The 19,210-nt window shown below is 35.4% G+C and overlaps 1 long non-coding RNA gene across 1 annotated transcript in view; it reads right to left on the reverse strand.

Moving 5' to 3' along the window:
• Positions 1 to 553: 553 nt before the first annotated feature.
• The window catches only part of LOC116996111, a 138,192-nt gene continuing 119,535 nt past the window's right edge, over positions 554 to 19,210 (reverse strand). Inside the window, exon 3 of the long non-coding RNA XR_004417869.1 lies at positions 554 to 1,847. This is a non-coding gene — a long non-coding RNA (uncharacterized LOC116996111). The remainder of the gene's footprint in view (positions 1,848 to 19,210) is intronic.

Consider the following 19,210-nt stretch of genomic DNA (forward strand, 5'->3'; position numbering starts at 1 on the left):
AAAATTAATAGTTGGCTTAAGCATCACCCATGCATTTTCTCTTGTTGAATTCTGAGAGAGTTGGGTTTATAAATGTTGTAAAAGCTGAAATTAATACAATCCTTTGCATAAAACCAATGTTTTGCTCAAAGGTTCAAATTAAAACTATTGTCTCTTACTGTCTAAATATTCTTAGAGTCTTTTGTATTAACAAGAAAGTAAGATATGGTCAAAAAAATTTGGTGGTGGTCGAGTTGTCCTGGTTTTATACTGAGAAAAATCAGAAAATAGAAATTTGCCACAGTTCAGAGGTTTGAATTCACAGGGACCACATAAATATCTGGAAATGATTGTAACTATGGATTGTGCAGTATATTTGGTACGTATCACTGCCTGTTGCTCTTATATTTAGCACATACAGTGTCAAGACAGTTTCAAAACTCAAAGCAACTCTGGAAAATGCAAAGGGTATAATCAGTTTTGGAAAAAGAATATGTGATAGCATTTGCTGTTGTACTTGATTTTTATTAAGCCTTACAAGAAAAATGAAACAGAATAAAACAGGAATGAACAATCTTTAATATAACTTGCCTAGATATTGAAATGAAAACCAGTAGACATTCCTAAGAATAATTATTCTCAAAGTTATCTGAAGGCAATGCCTACAAGAGCAAACAAATACTTGTAGAAGTACAGGTAGTTGCAAGGAAATTAAAAAAATATATGCTAAAAGAGAATTTATGCAAGAAGAAAATGAGAACAAATTCCATGTACTTTATTTATAAGTAAATCACAGAATCACAGAACACATAAGGTTGGAAGGGTCCACTGTGGTTCATGTGGTCCCACTTCCCTGCTCAAGAAGAGTCGGGTGAGAACACATTGCACAGGATTTTGTTCTGAGAGTTCTTGAATATCTCCAGTGAGCAAGACTCCACAACTTCTCTGGACAACCTGTTCTGGTGCTTGGTCCACTGCACATTAAAAAAAATTCTTCCTCACATTCAGGTGGAACTTCCTGTGCATCAACTTCTGCCCATTGACTCTTGTCCCATTGCTTGGCACCACTGAGCAGAGCATGGCTCCATTCTCTTGGCACCCTGCCTGCGGGATATTGATGAGGTCCCCTCTCAGTCATCTCTTCTGGAGGCTGAACAGACCCAGCTCCCTCAGTTGTTCCTCATAAGAAAGATGCTCCCATCCCTTAATCATCTTTGGGGTCCTCCACCAGACCCACTCCAGGAACTTCATGCTTTTGTTGTCCCGAGGAGCCCAGAACTGGACACAGTGTTCCAGATGTGCCTCACCAGGGCTGAGTGGAGCAGCAGGATCACCTCCCTCCATCTGCTGGCAATACTCTCTCTAATGCACCCCAGGATGTCATTTTTGTGAGCATGAACAAAATTTCTAGATTAATCAGATAAAAAGGAAAATATATTTCTGTCTATACTGTAAATGGAGATCTCTTTAGATTTCCATAAAACATTTGTCTTCATGCAATAACTTTCCCTTTTCTTAAGAACTCAGATTCTTCCTTCTGTGCTTTCATGTACAATTATCTGACTTTTAAAATTTGATATTACTAAAAATTTGGTGAATTTTTGGTAGGGGACTACCTGCCAGAGTATTTAATTCAGAAACAGTTTTATATCTATCATATTCACCAATGACAAAGCTCAAAACAAATAAATAATTTTTTATATATCATGTTGTGGAAGACAAATAAGAGATTTGAAACTTGAGGAAAGGCTCTTTCCCCAGAAGACATGAAACTTGAGAAGCATGTACAGACTACGCAGAACATGGGCATGATGCAGAGGTAAGAACTGGGTGCTAACTGTCCGTCCTTCTCAATTCCTCTGGTTTCCCTAAAAAAAAAAAATTGAATGAATATATAAATTTAGAAATTATAAACTAGAGAACTCCAACATCTTCTAACAAGTCTCATGATTTGGATGATGTAGAGACACACTGCAAAATAGTCCATATTACATAACATTAAAGTATGCTAAAATGTGACACTTAAAATCTGGTGTAAATAGATCTCAGATCAATTTAGGAATTTATGGCTTCTTCAAAGCCCTAGAAGTACGGATTCATGATAGCCAATATCCATCTTTTCAATATGAGGTGCAAAAATAGTAATCAAAAGTTGTAATTTAAATTCTTCTAAAGTACTTTTAAATTTTTTTTTTAGCAATGACATGCAACATAATTAAGTTTTCCAATATTTACTTGAGAAAATCAGGTAACTTGTGGACCACAGTTCACAAATAATACATCCTCTTGAACCCACTTCAATAACTATCGATCTCATGAGAGAGAAACACAGTCTTTTATTCATATTCCATATATTATTTTGAATGTTGATTTAAAAATTTTAGTATCATTCATAATGTCAGAAAAAGCAGAATGCATCACTAAAAATTTCTTTTTCTGTAAAAGATGTTTCCCATGAAAAACAAAACGGTAAAGAATTTTGCTGCTGATAATAAGTAAAATTTTCATTATCATCTTAGAGCACTGCTTGATTTCTTTTGGGATTATTTTTTTCTCTTCTGTTTAAACAAACAGAGACAAGCTGACTTCTTTGGAAATCTCTTTATTGACCCTAGCTACTTACAGTACATACAATAATATACCTACAGTACTTAAGAGTATTCCACAAACCAAAACCCTGGCTTTGTGTTTTACCAAACATGTATATAATATGTAACATAATATATGTTTATATATGTCTATCAGAGGGTCAGCAAACAAAGAGAGTTGGAATTACTTGCTACACCATATATTTTTAATTTAATACCTTTTTTTCCATAAATTGAAGTATTATTTAACAAAAAAATAGAATTCACAATTCAAATTTATAACATAAAATTAGCATTATTTGGGTGTACATTCACAAAATTTGGGAAGATCCCTTACAGCCATGGAAACATAGCTGTTTCAAGTTAACAGTTTGTTTAGAATAAGAATTATTGTGATGAAAATTGCTTGCCTGCTATGAATAAATATGCTTCTTTCAGGACTTTTTTTAAGGATAATGTGGAAAAAATTAATTTCCTTTTATGTTTGTTTACAATTACTTATAATCTAGTATTAATTTAAAGAACTGAGACATTGAAATATTTTCCAAATACACTTATACTAGAACATGCCCCTCTATCATCACACTCAGCATGGCAAATTCTATTATATTGCTAGAAAAATCATATGTATTGCAATAATTATTATGAGTTATCTCTGTTAACTGAGGTCTGACCAAAGACTATTCAACATTGTCAATTACCTACTTTAAATTATGAAAGAGCAAATATAAATTTTAGGCCCAGACTCCACATCGTGAATAGTTAATTATGAAAGGGCCAAAGTTCCCAAAGATATTGCATTTAGCATTTATTCACATGTAAAGGTCTGTCTCACATGATTTAGCTGAATGCCTTCACTGAACACCTGATTATTTCTGCTGGGCAAAATGTTGTTGGTGTGGTCTCTTTTCACCAACTACTTCTTACTCATGTTCAATCCATCAGATAGGAGCCTTGCCTAATGATGAGCATACTTGGACAGCTGCATAAACAGTATTGAACTACTAACTTATAGACTGACAGTATATTGTTGCCTACCCGTAACAGCTAACAGATGAAGGTGTGAAAAGAAGGAATTGGGATTTCATAACAAAATTGAGTTGTAGATGATCTTGGATCCACAGAGTTGCAGTGCAGACTGGAGTATTTCAAACCTTGCTTCCGCAGGCACTTGCGTGCACATGCATGCGCATATGCACTATGGAATGTCTGGAAAGAAATACTGCTGAACAGAAATGTGATGCTTGCAATCACTTGAAGGCATAAGAGATAACATGACATATATTGTCCCTATTACTAGTTTGTTTTAACATTATTTTTTGCGCTTCTGCAGGTGAGACATCTTACAAAAGAGAGTTGAAAGCCTAGGATTTAGGTGCAGTACTGCATTGCTGTACCATTGTGGGATATCATACCCAGATGATTTTTATTTTCCATATATAATCAAAAAAGGAGGCTCAGGAATTATACCACATTTCTCAAATTTGTTACCCTTATACAAAAACATTTCCTCTAGGTGCACAGTAGACACACCTGGAGGAACTGTGGTGAGCTACAAAACCATTGAGTGATTAAAAACGGTAAAACTTTTTATGATCCTGGATGCAGGAAACCATCTGAAAGGAATGAAGAGTAGCTTCTTCTCGAACCATCCCCCATCCCAAACTCCACCAAAACAACAAACAAGAAGCTGTAACAAACAGCTGCAGCACAAGTTGGTGTCAATTTTATGGAGAGCTTCTCTACAGATTTACAAAAGCTGTAAAGTCAGATTCAATTTAACAATGAAAGGTAGAGTAAGCTTTGTGTATGAATGAAGACAAAAAAGATTTCAGCAAGGCAATGTTCCTTCTTCCAAATGAAACTCTTTTCTTCTAATCCTTTATTCTAAAGACTGTGAAGATTAGTAGTCACATTCGTATGTTCTCAACTAAAAAAAATCTAGCCTGTTTTGAGACACAAAGTGGAGAAGGTGCGATGAAGCTACAATTCAGTAAAAATTTTTGCTTTCAGATTAATAACCAGTAATGGACATTATATATTTGCTTCAGCTTCACCCTAGCAAAAATATTACTGTCAATAAAAGCAGAGAAGAGCAAACTGCATTCCTTGGATTCAGAAATGAAAAAAATAAAAAAATAAAAAAAGTAACAAAAGACAACACAAAACCATTATGCAAACTAAAAGACTCAAAACTACAAATTAAACTTTTAAAACACCTTGTCAAATCTTTACCTCATGAGATAAACCATCAAGCTTTTCCTACTGGTACCGTTCATTTGGAAGGGCTTGTTAAGTGACTTCCATTTCAGGAAGATGTGAAAACTAATGTACAGTTTGTATCATGGAACAGACCATCTGCTGTGAAAAGTTCCCATATCAAGAGAACAGAGGGACTAGTTCCCAATTAATTAGCTATTTTAGGAGGATTGGATATACTCTTTCCAAGTTGGTTTCAGTTGATAAGACAATCATCTGTCTGTCAAGCTGTGTCTGTTTGCCTGTTAGTCTAGCTAGAATACTGGAGAAAAGTCAGAGAGATGTTTATTGTTTATATCTTTCTTCTCCCTTCTATTCCTCCCACAAAATGAAAGCCCTCCGAGGAACTGAATCATTCAATATAGTCATACCCTTTTTTTTGTCCTAAGTTGTTTTGCTCTCTTTTTCATGGTAAATACATAAATGTCCCAAAGAAGGCATATGAAGGACAAAGGGTGTTATAGAGTAGATTTCAGATGTTATTTATAGCAAGATTTTCTAATGCAGAGCTATTAATAGCAACTCATTGCACAAGAGTTGAATGAACAATACAGATGTCTCAGTCTTCGTTGAAGGACCTATTGTTTTCCTGAAGAAAAACCCTGTTTGTACAAGGCACCATTTACAAGTCTATTGTGATTTTTTTATAGCTATGAAATAATGTTGTTTTTATCTCTTTCAGCTGAGCTGAGCTGCTGGCTTCCGTTTGGCAGCTTCACAAACAATCTGTGTGCAGCGAGCCACGCTCAGCAGGCCCCCGGAGCGGGTGACAGGAAAGATCGCACGCTGAGACAGGGAGACAGTGTGCTTTCCCCATAAAACCAGACTTTGAAGCCCAGGATCATAGGGAAGACTAGCTAAGGGAGCAGGTATTTATGAAGCCCAAGAGAGTTTCATGAAGAGTAGCAAAAAAAAAAAGGGGGTTTAGCTCAATGCACTAAAAGCCATTAAAGGTAATGTGAGCATTTATAACATGGGCGTATCGATAGATTTATTTATTTTCTTCTTGTTTTCTTTTTCTGTCTTTTGTAAAAAATGACACCTTTTAATCCCCATGATGTGCAAGTAATCACCAGACTGAGAACATGGGAACACATAAAGAAAAGTGTAATTTCCTTACATAGTGTATGACGCGGCAACTGTGTATAAAGCATTCTGGAAGCTGTGTCTATGAAAGAACAAGCAGTAATTACAGTGGAAACTACAGCCATTTCCATAATAAAGTTGTAAAATCACATCCATCGTTTTGGTTAAGATGACCAGCTTTGTCTCTAGGGAATGACCAGCAATAAATCCTTGAGAAATTCATTTACATGAGTCTTGAATTGACTAACTACTTAACAGCTCAACACTCTACACAAAAGCTTGCTACTCTTATCCTGATTTTTTTTGTTTGTTTGTTTGTTTTTACTTCCAAAAGATCTCAGAAGAAGAAAGAAGTGTCTGTAACATAAATTCTCTTCTCATATTTTTTCCCCTTTTTTTTTTTCTTCCACAATTTTCCATGTTTTGCAATTTTGTTTAGTGAGATAAAACTGCCACAGTTTTAGGGTTTGAAAGTTTCACTGAAAAGATCTGTCAGGAATACAAACCAATGTATTTAGTGATAAGCAATTTTCATAGCAAAATTGAGATTTTGAAAACGGTTGTTTTTTTCTGGGGATGGATTTTTGTGCTACTCTCAGAAATTTCACCTATACAATAAGTTCATGGCACTATCACTGTGAAAATATTAATTAATCTGAATGGTGTCAATAACAATATTGAAACACTGCCTAGATTTCAGGGGTGGTGGTGGAGATTGTTCTTTCTGATCTGAAAATTCAGTATTATGGAATAAGTGTTTATTTTCATGGAAAATCCTTGAATCCTTGGAAACTGGAAACAGTTGTGGGTTTTTTTCTGCTCCAGCTCTTCCATCTTTAGTCAATAAGACCAGAACAAAAGCATTATCTTTAAAAATGTGACAGCACACACCTTACATCTCCACAAATCTATCACATATGAAGAAGTGACGTGACAAGCAGAATACAGTTCCTTCATTTATGGAGAGAAAACAAAACTTTATGACCTTTTCTTTGATCAGGTACCTCCAACAAAATGTGCCTATTGAATATTTAAGGAACTACTGATGGAAAAATAATGAGGCTAATATTTTTACCAGGTATTGCATCTAAAATTGTGACTTTGTCTTGACATTTAGTAAGAAAAAAAAATTAATTTGTTGCAGGAATTCAATCACCAGAAATTATTCATGCATCTTTAGAAAAATAATGACATACTACCAACTAGATTTTTTCCCTTGAACAAAGCATGCAAATTAGTATCCAGATAGATTAATGAATTAAGAATACATGAATAGTGAATGTTTTTGACTCTTAAACAGAATGAGAAATGTGCATCCTCTCTAATCCATCATTCAGTTTCTATCTTCAGCAGTAAGAAGTAAAATGACAGCATAAGGCCTTAAAAAATACATTTTATGAATCATGTACAAAAATAAAACCACTCCTCAATGTGCTACTTCGTTACTTAACAGTTTATAATTTGATTCTGGAATCATGGATCATGTTACCAGCATCCTCTGGAATGATCCCTGTTAAAATCTTCTCCCTTCTGATTTGCTTTGAATTACTCATGACAAAAGAGTTCATTTTTGTTTAAATTAACTATTTTTTAATTGATTCAACATCTAAGATCATTACAACCCTCTGATTTGATCAGACACTTCAGAGCAGTAAGGTACATTTGTTGCTATGGTACACTCTAGGAAAATATACAGTAGTTTAAAGCAGTTTAGTTTTGTTCTCTTTTTGTTAGATCAGCTTATACATGAGAGATATTATAAAGATTTCATGGCTGTTAGAAAATTACTCCTGCAATCTAATTTATTATGAATAGTTACATTCACTTTATGTGATGGAGATTTTGGAATCAAGAACAGCACCACATAAATTAAGTAGTCTTTAGTACATTATAAATAATTCTGACTTAGTGAACATTTACTGTTTGAACGCTGCAGTGGAAACTGTAGTCCTTTATTCAAAATATACTACAGGCCAAGTCTGGTACAAACAGCTGCAAGGGAGTTCCCCATAATTGCCTGCCAACAACCTGAAGTTTGATTTGGAAAGCTTAACCTCTGCCTGCACATTTCAGACACTGCATTAGCAAAATCTGGTCCTTTGCTAAGGTCAACCTGACTTTGGTACAGATTTCAGTGAGCTGTCTGGAGCTTTCAATTTCCTTACACATACCTTAGAAACTCCCCAAACTGCTTTTTGTTTTAGCCATCAGCTCTCACTCAGGATCGTAAGCAGGTGAACAACACCAAATATAGGTCTATGCACACAGTGTTAATATTCTCAAAGTCATGTTTCACATTGCAAAATGTTTATATTATGATTTCAAATGACACACCACAAATTTTATCGGTTTCTTTTTTATTTTAGTCATCAATATGTAAAGATCTATACATATTTATAAGGTTGATTTTATATACTGAGATGCCTTTGCTTATAAGGTTACTGAAGACTAGAAAATATATTCCCTGTTTTTCACTTTGCTAGGTCTTATTGAGCTGTGCTATGTAAGAAATTACTAGTGCCTGTAAGTATATGACATCTCATCAGAAAGAAATGATATGATGTCTTTGGTGCATGAAGTGAAATTATTTCAAGTTACAAAGGACCTCCAGGAAAGGGTCAGAAGGTGGGATTCCAAGAAATAAATCATAGGTGTCTATAGAGAGTTTCTTCTGTGTTAAAGGAAAGATTAATTATAGGCACAAGGTTGACAGAAAGTTGAACTATAGGTGGGACTATGTCTAGTGGTTCAAGCAGGGGGTCTGAGAGCTGAGATTTCTGACTCCTCCTGTTTCCTAATGTGTGTCTGAGCAATTTAACCTGCCACCTTTTGTTAACCTTTGAATAAAGCCTGTGCCCTCCATACTCAGGATTTTAGTGTGCCACAGTTTACTTATGATTTCAGCAAGTCAGTAAAGAGACTTCTTTTTTCTTTATCCACATGGTTAAACACTGACTTCAATACTGACATAAAAGAGTTTTTATACAAAAGCACTTTTATATTGTATCATATTGAATAATATTCTTCTTAAATCTCTGAGAAACAAAATGCTGACACAAGTTTAGATTAGTCATATCCAAAAAAGTTACCAAATAGATTCAATGGATGTCTAATAAAAGGAATATTAAATGCAGATTCTCTCATTGATTCCAAATTATAAATGATGAAAATCTAAATCAGCCCAGGAGTATATCATACAGATATGAAACATATAATATCTGTATTTTGTAAAATAAAAGCACTTTCCAATAATGTAGGAGAAACAGTTATTTTCACAAGTATTTGCATTTAAAAATTATAAAATTGGAAGAAATTTAAGGAAATGAAAACTCACAAGAAAATTAAATGACTGAAGGGATGATACAAATGAGATTTAAAAACATGTAAAGAAATCACAGTGAATAGGTTTTTATAAACATTTATGTGAATCTAGTTGAAAGAATAAGTTTTCAAGTTAAGATGTTAAGCGTGCTGATAGCTGGGGATAGAAGCTCAAGACTAGGAATTAATGATACAGATTTCCATAATTACAAATTACTTTGTTTATGACACACTATATAATAATACGCATATTATGGTATAGTAGATATAGTATATATACTATATAGTATTTTGAATCACACCTTATATAATAAATAGCATTCATCTTCTTCCTCATTTTATTTTCTAGGTGGGCGGTCCTATACAGAGTTATATACAATAAAATCATCTCAAAACAATACAGATACGGGGGTCTGATAGCAAGGCCTGTGTATGAAATTTGCAGTACCCCGACCACAGTAAATGGAAAAATACTCTTGCACTGATTAGAGATCATCCCAAATTCCAAATGACATGTCTTGGGTCAGGAAATATGCAATAACAGCAGTCCTAGTCATATATTTCTTTAGTCTACCATCCTTCTCTCATGGCCTGAAGCTCAGCTATTTCCCACCTTTCCTGGCTCAAATTCTTTAAAGCACTTGATTATAATCATTCCACAGCCCTAACTCCAGTGATGGAGAACTAGACACTCCATCCATGCATTCCCATTAAGAAATGCACCAATTTAAGTCAGCAAGGCCTTCTGAAGGTATATCCAGACATTCCCTGCCTGCCCTCTCTGTTGGCCAGATGCTGCATATTTGTGTCAGTGCAGCACCATATCCAAGCTAAAAAACTTTGACACTCAGCAGAGCTTAAAATTTTGAGCCCTTTGGCATGGCAGCAACTGCAACATGACTTAGAGGTTAGATCTAGCTCAAAGATTATTAAAGGCAGAACACAGAACTCAGATTCACTACAACAATTTTTTGCCATGCAAAATGTATATATTGCAAACTAGTTATTTATGAAGCATACAATGAATGGAAAGACACAGATAAACTCTCAAATGCTTGTGAACCCAACCTGTAACAGGTGTGTGACTAAAATGTTGATAGGCAACCAGTAAAGTGCTTCTATTTTCAAACAACTAGCAAAATGTAGACATTGATATTTTTAAGCATGTCAGTTTGCTAATGTCAGCAGGTTAGAAATCTGACAGTCTCCTTAAATTTACTAGGAATAATGGGATACTCAGCTTCCTAAGTGAAAGATTAGGATTCCACAAAAGCTTTGCTCAGCCATGGAAGAAAGTAAGATTTCACCAGCACAATTGTTTAAATGTCTGTGTCATATATGAGGTCTAGATGGTTTTGTCTCTGTTGTCCACTGATTCCAGTGATTTTATCAACACTAGACAAGTAGTTTTATATAGACCCATATTGTAGCACCTTAAGCTGCAAAATATCATTCTCACTTTTGGACCGAAGGTCGCTATATTTATATTCTATGAAAATCCTGACTTGAATGGATTTCTAGAATTTATCTATTATATACTTAGTTCTAAAAAAGCACATGTAGAAAAGTCCATTGAAAAGCATATCTAGAGAATGGCAATCCATGTTCCAGAAAATGAAATTGGTAGTTGATAATTCACCCAAGAGATGTGAAATTGTACATAATGCAAGTCTTCAGTGTGATCTGTCCTGACTATGCTGCCTTTCCATTATCCTGAATATCAGGCTCAATGTGACTTATTTAACATTACTGTCTTCTCTTTAGCTGACATTACAATGAAGAAAGAAAATTAACATTAATGGTATCCAGAGAAGGAGAATGCAGATGAGATGGTGCCTATCTTTCTGGTTAGTGACAGGGCCACTCATCTGGCAAGTGGAAATCCTGTTCCCATTTGAACATCTCTCACACATTTTACCACATATGTGGCTGTGCTCAGACAGAGAAGGAACCAAGATCCTTAATTTCCTGATCAAGTCCTTCAGCTGTCAGACTATTACTTAAGTTTTCTAGAGAACAGGATGGGTGAGATAAATATTTAGGTGAGTTGATAACCTAAATTTAAACATGTAGCATAAACACCTAAGATGAGAGGGGAAATGGAGCCCAATATTTAACAGGTATCCTGCTCAGTGCTACAGGCCTGCCCCACTAGAGATGTGAGGTAAAAGTAAGGCTCTGCTTGATATATTCATATCAGCAGATCCCACTCAGCTTCACTCTCTGCTTATAGTGAACTGGAAACATGGATGACAAACCTAGGCTATGAATCCTTTCAAGTCATCATGTGGAAGTCACATCTAGTAAAAGGAAATGTTCTCAAATCTACATTTTTTTATGTATCTCTCTTTTTGGAATTAGTTTTTGTTACACCATATCCTCTTTTTACAGCTTGGGTAATTTAAACAGTTGTAATTGTAAAATTAAAGCAAATTCAGTTTTGCTTAACTTTGAGGAACAGGCAAATTATTAGGCCATGGAAAGAGGCCTTAGAATAAATAAGGAACAGATTTTCATCTTTAACCACTACCAAGTCAAGTCAGAAACTCTACTGAGTCACAAATGCAGCAACCTTCTCTGTGATTTCAGAGACTCCTAAATTCCTGACACATCCTTCTGGTGCTTGTCATCTTTGATCTAACATCTATCCCTAGTCTTCCAAATTGCCTTTTATAAACAGGAGACATTAGTTGTCATCACTCCTCTTTTTGGTAAGTCACTAGTGAGGAGTCTGAGTGGACACTTTTAGTATCTCCTTCACCTCTGTTGGGGTCAAAGACACTGTCAAGTCCTCTCCTTGTCAGGGACTCTGTGACAATAACTGCATGGTAAGTTAAAACGAGGATTTAAAACACATGTACATTTGATTTAAAAAAAGCAATCCCTCTATTTATTTTAGAGAGAATAATAGATAACATAGAATAGATAAAGCACCAAAAATTGACAAAATTAAAGAGAAAACCAGCAAAGATTTCCATGCTCTTTTGACATTAGTGTCTTATTTTTCTAGGTATCTGAGTATCTTTGAAAACACAGTAAAGCTGCAGTCAGGTCAAGATAGAATAAAAAGGGAGAAAAGACTTATACATTAACATTTTTTCCTGTCTCATTGTAATGTTCTCTAATTTGAACTTTGTTCCAGAAGGTAATATTCTTTTGACAGTAAATGACACAGAGGTGAATCAGGTTATGCCAACAACTTCAGAGATCTATTTTAAACCTGAAGAGACAGGAACAATTAAATTTTTTCTCTCCAGACCATTTTAATGACAGAAAACAAGAGTGTCTGCTTCCGGAGGGATGATGTTTTTCTCTCAAGGAAACATTAGGCTTCAGGATTTTATGCTTTACAAACTCTGCAAAACAGGAAAAAGTAGCTAGTTCCTGATGGATTAGCAATTTGTGCTAATTCACAATCGTTCAGCAATGATCTTCTCATCTGGGAAGCATTGTTTTCAGGCTGGAGAGCTACTTGTTGGATAAAAGTAGCAAGGATAAGAAAGAAAAATGCCACCTCATAACAGGGATCCATCTTTTGTCTGTTTCTTTTTCTTATCTCTTCCTTCCACCGATCAAAGACCAAACTACATTTTGTAGTAAATGGAATACTATCAGACAATGCTGAAGTGCAATTAATGCATTTTACCTCAGGCTACTGTGATTACTACAGCTAGTCCAAAAGCTCAAGTCAATGCCCATGGCTGCTTTGGAATCATTAAATTGGTGTTTTGAGACACACAAACCTACAGGATGCACTTCAATGAGAAATGAGGCATTGCTATTGGGTAAGAGTCACAGGGAGACTTAAACAACAAACCCAGCTCACGTTAAGGATATGAGACATTTCATTCCCACTCATCACTAATTTAGTAGGGTTTGAAATTTTTTTTCCTCATATTTGTGCTTTGCTATCAAAAGTTCACTTGCAGTTTCCCTTCTTTTCTTGAATAAATGCTGGTGCTTTAGTGACTTAATGAACTCTCACAACTGCAGAACTCAGCCTTTCTAAAATGCATATGTAGATGAATACAGGCAGACAGTTCCAAACTCACACGCGGTGTCTGACCTGGCAGGACTGCTGCCACAGGAGCTAGATGCAGTTCAGTCTCTTAATACCTCCTCTAAAGTCAATACACTGATGCTGGCAAAAGCTGTGTAATGAACTCATGATTTGTAGGTTTTGGTCTCTAACAGTCAGCCAGGAATTAAAATTAAAAGTTCTTGCTGCTTTTACATAGTCCTTTGGTCTTTGTTTAGAGGCATTTGCTCTTACAGGTGGGTACAGAAAGCTCAACACTCCCTGGGTAATTTGCTGTGGCAAGGTACTCAGTGCAGCCCAGTTATGCTGTGAACAGCCTCTGCCCACAGAATGTCTGTGGGGGAACCCTGTGGCTCATGCCATGGCCTGCAGGCACTGCAGCAGACCCTTGGTAATTGTCCTAAAGCTGTGACATGGCAGGAAAATAAATAATTCAGAAGAAAAGGCCTGTATCCTGCTAAACAGATGGTAAACCGTTCTTTGGTCATTTAACAGGATATATCCTGTAAATATGTAACCAGTCCTCTTCTTCCTATATCCATTTAAGTACATGGAAAAGGTCCTATTGACTTCAACAAGGACTGCTGAAACCCTGCACATCAATGATGTCAAACCCTGCTGTGTGCAAGAAGGATATGTAAAAGGAACACCCTGATAATACCAAAACGTGCATGCTGCACAGCAAAGCAAAAATCTTATTTTTGGCATTTCATTCTGCAAGACATAACAAGTTTTTTTTGGGTTTTTTTTTGTTTGTTTTTTTTTGTTTGTTTTTTTTTGTTTTTTTGTGCAGAAACCTGCACTCTTCAGTAATGTTTACAGATAAAATAATAAACATATTAACATTGAAATTATACACAGTTAATTCATTTATTACTGGAGCATTTTGTATAGTGCAATTTTATAGCTGTACAAATGTGAATTTTCAAGTAGCCATGCAATTGTGAAACCTCATTTAAAATAAAAAATATATCTCTTACTCACATATTTGTGTAGATAAATGTAAGATAGGGTTCAGATCTGCAGAAAACCTGAATGATTCAAAGAAAGTGCTGCTACATGTTTAAAAAGACAACTGCTTTTGAAATATATCAGTGACAAAGGAATCGTCAGATGCTTCGTAATTTCATTTTAGACAAATGTTACTCTACTACACTTAATAATCATCACTGAGCGTAGCAACAAGCAAATAGTAGTGAAGGTGAAAATTTCATGAACGTGGGGGACCAGGCATTTAAATCCTGATATTTCAAATTGCTTTTCCTTTTCATTTAATCAAAGTGAAGAAAAATGTCATCCAACCCTAAAATAATACACAAAACATTAAGTGTCTTCTGGATATTCAATTCTCATCAGTTTATCAAATGTTCTTAAATATCATATAGTAGACTTTACTGCTTCTGAAACTTCACCTTAAAACCCCAGTAGTTCACTGAGAAGGTTGAGCATATAGAATAGAATAACACTTCACAGTTGCATAATTTATTTTTTAACTTTAGCTGGAAAGTGTCTTGGAAATTTTTAACTTTGTCACTTTCCAAGACCAACTGTAATACAGTACTTCTCCCTATTAGCCTGGAAGAATGTCTTGCATAAAGTGGCAACAATCCATAGAATTGAAAGGCTTTTCTCACAGGGGAAAATTTTCCAAATGGAGGGATAAAGGTATTCCAGAAAAGCTCCACTTCTACATATACAGGATAAAAAAATACCATACAAATGAAGAAACAGTCAAAAGTGAAAAGAGTTGGCCTTTATGGTCAGGCATGGTCTTGATACCTTGACTTTTTATCACATGCACACAACTGATATTGTTGGGTGACTTTCTTCCTTTGCCCTTATTTGCAAGTTAAGTATGTTATGTATTTAACTGTATTAGAGGGCTGACAAAGGTAGATCTGACTTAGTTTTCATCACATGAATCACGATCTGTTGTCTGCAGCTTAAATTAGGGATCTTGTACACAAAGCAACAGCCAAATATCCTGCTCAGGACCCAGGACTTGTAATCCTACCAAATAGTTTTGCAGTAGGATTAAATATATGGTCACTGAAGCATAACTTTATTTCTTTAGACTTCAGGAAATACCTGGATGTCTTTTTGGATGCAGCTCTGGGAGACAGAATATTTATCTTCTTTGGTTTCGCATAAAATCAAACTGGTGTTAGAGTTTGAGGAGAATGTGAAATTTTTTCATTGAGCCAATTAAAATCCTAATTTATTTATTTTTTTTTTACCTCATGTTTTTTAACTCCTTTTCCTGTTAGTCACCTTATGTCAACATGTGTTCTTTCTTAGTTTACACATGATGTAGCTTGCTTTGTGCTCCAGACTCCAGTATGGGATAGCTGTTGGGAGTTAAGAGAAAATCAAAGCATTTCTCATTTGTCTTTCATTTTAACTTTAAACATTTAAAAATATCTAACTGCATTTAGGTGAATTAAAATATAAATTAATAATTTATCTCCTTCTCTCTATTTGGTCTATGTCTTCTTCCCATATGATTTGACTGAAATTATATCATCTTCTACAATTTGAACAGACCAATTAGAAAAGTGCATGAATAAATGCATAGCATAGACTATGTGTACTGAACCATCCTTATTAAATCAAGAGATGAATCTGTTTTTGCCATTTCCATTGACAGCCCTCTCCTAGCTCACAGCCAGCTGGCAATTAATGGAATCAGATTTAAAACAGGCATTGGGGAGAAATCAGCTCCTACGTGTCATTCTTACACCAGACATATGTGCATCTGCTTTACATATGTCTGTATTGTGTTTGCATTTGTATTGTTATTGTATGTACAAGGATGTATCATTTTTCCCCTGTGTGCCAGTTCAAAGATATGCAGTATATTTCCTAATACTTAGCCTCCCACAAATATTAGGACATGCTGTCAATTGTTCTTAAACTGATTTTAACCCTGATTTCAATATAGGCAGACAGATTGCTAATAAATAGTTATGTTAGCTAGTTTATTAATATTTATTTCTATGTTTGTCAAAGTGAAAAAAACCCAAACAACACAAGCATGAAAAAAGAGTCACAACTGAGATGTACAGTAAGCTGCACTGCACTCAGAACAGTTAGGACTTAACAGGCATCAGGGAAAAAAAAAAAGAAACAAGGAAAAAAAAAGAAACAGTGCTTCTCTAATGGATTTGATGTATTAAATTTTAAAAGTTGGCTGGGGAGGAAATAGATAGGTTTCTTTCTTTTGGGAATCTTATGAAAAGATTTGCAGTCAGGATTTCTTTTCTAGCACTTCAACTAGTCTTCTTAGCAGAATTTCACATGAGTTCAGTTACTTTTCTTATTAGGTTCCAGTTACTGAAATGGGATGTGAGTGAAATACTTGTATTTCCTATATAGTATATTAGTTAGTGACCACAGAATGTGATGCACATGCATAGCATGATAAACAAGGAAAACAATCATTAGAAATGCTAAAGAAAAAAGTGTGTATCTCAGAATTCCCCCATCTGTTCACCTGTAGCCCCGTATTAGATGAGTGTATGGAAATTAAGGTTCAAGTCTCAAGGCTCTCCTTTCACAACCTTATTGGAAATCAGCTTTTTACCCCTGGGATGCATTTCAAGACAGGAAAGAGAGTACAAGTGAGAGCATAAGAAGGAACCTGAGCATGTACATCAGTGGTGAGGAGCTCCTCTAGAATGCCTGAACTCCAGTCCTTGTCCTCAGCAGCTTCCATACTTATCTAACACTGTTTAATGAAAATAGTATTAAAAATGTTTTAATCAGAGCCCAAAATGATTCTTATTTTCCTCAAACTTCATGCCTGTGAATACTCTCACCAATAAACTACACCATAAACCTGTATTTTGTGCTTAGTCCTTTCTCTTCCTTGTACACTGATGTGACTCCAGCAATGGGTCAAGTGTTCTCTTCCTTCACCCTTTTGCCATCCCTGGCCTGTCACATTCTGTGTGGAGAGAGTCTGTGACCTTTCCATCTGCTCAGGTTGAAAACAGGATATCTGCACCTCCCAGTCCGTGCCAACCTGTTCAAACCTTTCAGCAATTGTCTTACAGAAGACACATTTTCCTCCTCTTTTTCTGAATAACACATTTTGTGTTCTTGAGGTTACTGAACTTTAGATTGGGTCTGTCAGAGATTCTAGAGAAGAATCTGAAAGAGTGCCTTGAGGAAATCCTAACTGTGAGTCCTACATATCTAACTAACACACTGTGCTGCTGAGGTCTTCGACAAGGACACTAGCTTGTGTATTTAAAGACAGAACAAATAATGTGCCGTGGCAGAGCACTGATGACACAATGAAAACTTGTCCTGAAAGATTCTTATTGCAATCCTAGTATTCCAATTTCCAAAGTTACAGTCTAGTTGACGTACGAATTCCATAAAGGACTAGAGTTTAGACATCTGGATTGTTTGTGAATTCAAATTCCATTACACCTACATTACCTATGATTTTTTCCCCCTCTAATAATTGCTCCACTATTTTAACAGTTATGAAAGTGAAATGTAAACCAGCAATTTCTGGGAACAATTTGCTTTGTTTTTATGTTTATTTATTTATTTCTTTTTCAGAAAACTGCTCTGCAGCACCATCTAGTGAGAGTGCCAAGGACCAGTAATACTGTTTCCATGTTTGGAGAATTTTCATGTGTTTGCAGCCTGCATATCTTCTTGTAGCCTCAGTAGGAGAAGAAATGTCAAGACTCCATGTAGAGTGTATGTATGAATCCTCTATCATATCTTCAGCAGAAAATATACTTCAGAATAAAAGATTTTGCTGCAGAATGGTACAGAGACCCTTTGGACAAGGTGCATTATGGACAGAATAAGAAGTACACCTTGAGTATAAAATAATCTTCACTTTAGAACCAAATTTCCCAAGTTTTCATTTTGCTGAATCAAGCACATCATTAGCAGCTGTCAACCTTTTTGGTGTAACTGACTGAAGAATTTCTTCCAGTAACTAATAGGGTTACTAAGTATTCAAAGCAGTGAAGAAAATCCTACACATAAAGAAATGCAGCTGAAGATACAGACTCTTGTGAGTGTTTAGGGCTTGCCTGTTCAGGGTGTTTATCTATGCAAATATCTCCCACCTTTTCCTTTGAAGGTGGAAAAGGTCTTCTCAGGGGGGAAAAAAATCATAATTATTTATGTAGGTAGTTATATAAATAAATAAAAACCCTACATTAAAAAGTCCATCACCACACTCTGTATTAACTACTACAATGCTGCCCCATACCTGAGTTAGCCTCCAGTTCAATCACTTATCTTGATGACTGATATGGCAATTCCCTACTGTGGTGATGGCAGCCATATGGCCATTTCCTCTAGTGTCAGCTGTGGAAGACCCATGCAGAGAAATACAATTACTCTCTTGCAAAGAAAAGAAAATTTCAGTCTCTTTGATGCTAAAAGAAGTCAGGTATTTTAGATCTTATATGCTAGTCATTGGCTAAATAGCATTCTTTTTTTTTCTGTTTTTAACACTGATAAAAACAGACCCTACAAATAAGAGTGACATTGCTACTTTTAAATGAAAAGCAAGTGCATTTGCACAAACACAAAACATCTGTTAAGAGATAATTCATGAGTCTCACAGGCAATCAGTTACTCAGAATTCCACTGAAGTATAAGATGATTATTACAACAGCCAGTTTTCTGATTCTCCAGAGACAACTGACTAAATGGAAGTAATGGACCAGTAGACTATCAGACCACCTTTCTCCAGCTTTTTCTTTGTCAACACCAACTCAGTTTTCAAATTCAGTTAGAGCTTGCAGATATAAATGGATGTTAATGGAACTGAGCCTGAAATTTTATGTCCTTTAGTGCAGCACAGTCTCTGTTTCTATCTCCGTAGAACACAAAGAATTACTCTTATCTTAGGTAGTTTGACTGTCTGTAATAATAACAATAACATCATTAATAATAAAGA

Source organism: Catharus ustulatus, chromosome 4 (assembly GCF_009819885.2).
Source record: "Catharus ustulatus isolate bCatUst1 chromosome 4, bCatUst1.pri.v2, whole genome shotgun sequence".
In the NCBI taxonomy this organism is placed as follows: domain Eukaryota; kingdom Metazoa; phylum Chordata; class Aves; order Passeriformes; family Turdidae; genus Catharus; species Catharus ustulatus.